Source organism: Falco punctatus (genome assembly GCF_963210335.1).
Source record: "Falco punctatus genome assembly, contig: scaffold_42, whole genome shotgun sequence".
In the NCBI taxonomy this organism is placed as follows: Eukaryota; Metazoa; Chordata; class Aves; order Falconiformes; family Falconidae; genus Falco; species Falco punctatus.
Genome location: NW_027660254.1, coordinates 970,131 through 975,029, shown reverse-complemented (window position 1 = coordinate 975,029; position 4,899 = coordinate 970,131). Strand labels below are relative to the sequence as shown.

At 39.7% G+C, this 4,899-nt stretch overlaps 1 long non-coding RNA gene across 1 annotated transcript; it reads right to left on the bottom strand.

Moving 5' to 3' along the window:
* Positions 1–795: 795 nt before the first annotated feature.
* Positions 796–4,401, bottom strand: LOC308057362. Its single transcript, XR_013925234.1, has 3 exons — positions 3,998–4,401; positions 1,148–1,256; positions 796–820 (listed from the first exon to the last, which is right to left on the bottom strand). It is a non-coding gene; the product is annotated as an uncharacterized lncRNA (long non-coding RNA).
* Between the last annotated feature and the right edge of the window lie 498 nt (positions 4,402–4,899).

Here is a 4,899-nt window from a genome sequence, read left to right as displayed (position 1 = left end):
GCGATAAATGGCAAGACGCATCACCTCTTTGTGACAGTCAGAAATGAGCCTGCTCAAGTTTACTTTAGAATTTATAGTACCAGCGTAACGAATGAGTTGAGGAAAGGTAAGCTGGCTCGGTCTACAAAGGAAAAGACTCTTCTATTTGTTTGTGTGATCAATCACATGGAATTCCGTTCTGCAGCATTTTCTGGTCAGCCTCTCTTATAGTCATCTTAAAGTCAGTGGCTGTTAGAAGGTGCTTGGTTTGTTAGAAGGTACTGCTCTCCAGATTGCTTCCCCAAGTTTGTGCTTAACACTTGTAGTTGTTAGTTTTATCCACCACTAAGCCGTATGCTTCCTAATTCAGTTTAAACGTCTCTCTTGGAAATGCTCCTGATTTTCTGTTTTGTTTTAACTGAACTGAGCCAGAGATCACATTTGTTTGGTGACTAAGTATATAGACCTGTATTTTGAACACAAGACTGAATATAGTTTGATATGTCCGCTGCATTGTCTTGGCTACAAGCTACTTTGTGTGAATTACAGGTTCAAAAGAAAAATGACTCAACTATTTTTATCAAAAGAAAATAAGAACTTAGATTATTTTTTTTAACAACTTAAGTTTGCTGTTTTAAAGTAATCTAAATGTTTATACAGGCAAACGTGGTTCAATCTCATTTGCAAATCTTTCTTACACCTACCACTTCATTACCTGGCATCACCTGTTAGACCAGGGTCCTTGGAGATGTTCTCCTTGTAGAATCGCATTGAGGACACAATGGAGGATGTCACCCAATAAATCATCACATTGCCCAAAAGCTCATCAAGAGTGTATTTGCTATTGATAGAAAAAGATGAAGACGTTTCATTGGAAGCTGTTTCTCAATACGCTATATTGGGCTCATGCCCTGAAGAACAGTTGTTCTTGTTCTCCACTTGTTTTCAAGCAGCAAATTAATTGGCACCCATGTGCCCAGAGCAAAACTGCCCGGTGCTGAAGCAGTAGTTTGCAGGCAGTCTGCTGTGAGTTTACACTACTACTTGTCATGTGTAACCTTTCATGCTCAAAATTCAGCTTTGGCCAGTCTTTTACCTATCTCCTCATTAGTTACCATCGCTCATTCTTTTAATGAGTCCTCTCATGGAAGAGCACCTGTTTTCTTACCTTTCCAAGCCTCCATCATCTTTATGCAGAAATGATTTATCTCTCCAGGTAGAGAATTTTTCCAATATATATGCAGCAAGCCCCACAGGGGAGTCATTCAGTCCACAACCTAATTCAAGAGAAGAAGAGAACCATTGCAGTTGCCTGGCATTGCAAATACTTCAGTGGGAGTTAAACTGGACTTACATCAATTCTTCAGAGTTTTCTATGAGAATTCAGTAAAGAGTGCGTTTTACTAGCCCTGGTAGTACTTTATTCTTGAAAAGTTCACCCCGATGGAATTTTGGCTATAACTGACAGCACTATAAAGTTGAGCAATTCCTATACAAAAGAAAATAGGAGTTAAGAAAATCCTCTGGGCTTCTTGGTAATGTGTGGCAGAAAGAGCAAATTCAGATGTAAAGGGATTACACTCTGAAAAGAAATTTCAGATAAACTGTTTGGGAGCACTGTCCTGCTTAGGATGGCTAACTGGGACCCTGAGTGCTGTTCACTTTCTATGTAATTTAAACAACAGTGGAGTGGTGTGTATCTGCTATCTGCTCCTGCCTTTGGGGAATGCTAACAAACATTATAAACACAGCATATTATATCTGTGTTTTAACCTGTAAAACGGGTGGGGATTACTTCAGCAGTGGTAGAGCTTGCCTTGGGAAAATTCCTGTACCACACTCCAGGCTGTAGTTTTACAGTATCCTTAGAATTGCCTACTCTCAAGTGTATTTTAGTGTGACTTTAGCACTGAATGACTGCGTAGAAGATGATGCACAATGTGATTTCAATTTAATAGTGGACATAGTTAATGCAAAGTAAGTTTGTGCATTGGCACAACAGTTTCCCTGTGCTGTCAGGCCTAAAGTGATTTGCTACACATCAAAGTCATGTAAATGCTTTGACCAGCAAAGGTAGGGCAGGCTAAAATGTGCCAGCTAACATATGACCCGTCTGGAGGTGAGCATTTTCTGAGCTGAAAGCTGTCCCCGAATCACTGTATTCAACTTTCATGGACTGGATGCTCAGAAATACCAGTCTTGTTTGCAGCTTACTAATGATTCAACCTGTACACATCTTAGGTACCACAGCTTCTGGTGAGTGAAAATACTGTAGCGTTGCTTTAAACCTGCCTAATGAGAACTAAACTGATAATATAGATATTTTTTGAGACTAAGCAGGGAATATGCATTTTTTCCCCCTATTTATTTTCTACCTTTCACAATTTTAGTGTGCTACAAAATCCCTGCTCTTCTTTTTTTCCAGGTTAAAGAGTCCTAGACTATGTACAGTGCTTGTAGGGAAGCTGCTTGGTCACTTTAGGGTTCTTTTTCTCCCCTTCTTGTATTCTTTTGATTATAAAATATATTAATGAAACAGGGGTGGAACAGATTCTAAATATCATGGATTTAGTGTTTTGTCTTACTCTCTTTTTGCTTTCTTTAAGAGTTTGTAAGATTCTCTTAAAGTCTGAGCTGGCTGACGTTTCAAAGCACTGTCCTTGACTCTTGGATTCTCTCACATAGCAGCAACCAAACTAGAGCCCATTGTGATTTTCTTCCTCTGCTTAAATTGCTTTGGACTTTGTTGACATCAGTTTTTATTGGCCAGTTTAATCAACCAGTCACTTAACTGCAGAGAGTTACAAAACCATTTATCTTTAGATTAAACCAAACCCTGGATAGGTGTCAGATTTTCACTTAACCATTAACTTTTATCTGTAGAGAAATTAAGATCATATTGAAAGGTACAGGTGCCAGCACAGATTTTTGTGATACTCTCTCTCCCCTGGAACTTGCTTACTTATTTATATTCATGAATTCTCATGTCAACTAGTTATTAACCCATGAACTTAATCTTTTTCTTAAGGCAGTTTAATGTCTTTAAGAACACTGGGAGAAGGAACCTCAACAAAACTTTTCTTGGAAAATAAATATGTTCCATTACTAGATCCACAGCTTCTTGATCCTGCCAGAGCTCTGATATCTGAAGCGTGATTTCCCTGTGATATTATCACCTGTAAATGAATTCTCCTTTTAAAAACATTTCTGCTAGTTTTCTGATCAGACACTAGACATACTGGTCTTTGTTTTTCTGGGGGCTGTCTTCATTGTTTGGCTTTTGAAAAGAAAACCCATAAAACCCCAACCTGGTATCTGGTTTGTCTCCTTTTATTTCTCTGATATTGCAATCAGTTCAAGCAACAGACTAGGCATTAGCTGACGTTTCACTTTGAGTTTCCTCTTTTCCAGTTAAATGCCAGGATGGGGTGCTATTCCTTCTATGGTCTCCGTACCTGATGCCAGTCTGAGACAGCTCTGCTGTCTTTCCTGATGAGGGTTTATTTCAATAAAGGAATACCCCATAATCTTTGATAATATTATACAAATAAATCATGTAACTTTTCTGAGATGGCCATACCTTTCTTCAGACTCCTTATCTACTGGTCCCACTACATCATGCTTCTGGATTCAGGTATTATGGCTGTGTCTACCTTTCTGCAAGTTTCACATTGCACTTGCTTATGGTATTTTTCTTGTTTTCACCCACATTTATTTCTAGAAGCTTCAATGTCAGGGTCCTGTGCTTTACTTTAAGAGGCTTTTTGCAAAGGGTTTCTTTGCCATAGAGAAGTGGTATGCCATTTAACAGACCTTGAAAAGTGATATTTGTAGTCTCCGTCTTTTTTTAAGCGGTTCCTTTTCACTTCCTTTTACACAGCTCTTGTCCCCATGTCTTGCATTCAGTCACCAGAATTCATTGCTTCTCAAACATGGTTGGCTTTTGTTCAACTATGTGTTTATACGCCTTAAGCAGTCAGTATACAAAGTTCATAGTGATATAGAGAAGGTTCATTACCTGCAGTGTCTGGTTTGGTGGCTTGGATGTGTAAGTATCCAGACTCTCGCAATAGTTCATGTATATTCTTCTGGATGAAAGGATACATACGTCGAACATCTTCCCTAGTAAAGCCTATGAGCCATGGTATATAAGCCCCAAGCATCACGGAAATCATCCTTCTCAAACCTTCTCTGCCAGCAAAGATAAGATTCACAGATCTGAAATCAAGTTAATGAATAGAAGGTTAAATCAAGCAATTTTCTGTTTCCAAATTTTCTAGAAAATAAGTCTGACGGGAGCTGTAATAGAAGCATTTCACTAAGCCAAATACATAAGCCCTTCACATTTATCGTGATTTCCAAAAAAATTTGGGAGAGTTAAAAATGGTACAGCTGGTGCCATCTCCATCCAGGAAAGTCCTATGCTTCGTGGTACTGATCAGCTGCTGAAAGGCTGAGCTCCTTCCTTTTCTCCCTGCCAATTTTAAATTTATCTCCTTCCTGATTTAGAATGATGATCCTTGAGGTCTCAAATCAAAATGCAGCAGAGCTTACTTCCATGCCTAGTGAAAGAGAAGCCAAACAGCACTCCATTTTTCTCTGTACAACTCTTCCCTAGATAAGGGAGGCCAACAGCATCCTGGCTTGTGTCAGAAATTGCGTGGCCAGCAGGACAAGGGCAGTGATGCTGTACCCAGCACTGGTGTGGCTGCACCTCGAATACTGTGTTCGGTTTTGGGCCTCTCACTACAAGAAAGATGTGTCCAAAGAAGAGCAACGGAGCTGGTGAAGGGTCTAGAGAACAAGTCCTATGAGAAACAGCTGAGGCAACTGGGCTTGTTTAGTCTGGAGGAAAGGGGGCTTGGGGGAGACCTTCTTGCTCTCTAAAACTACAGGAAAGGAGGTTGTAACAAGGTGGGT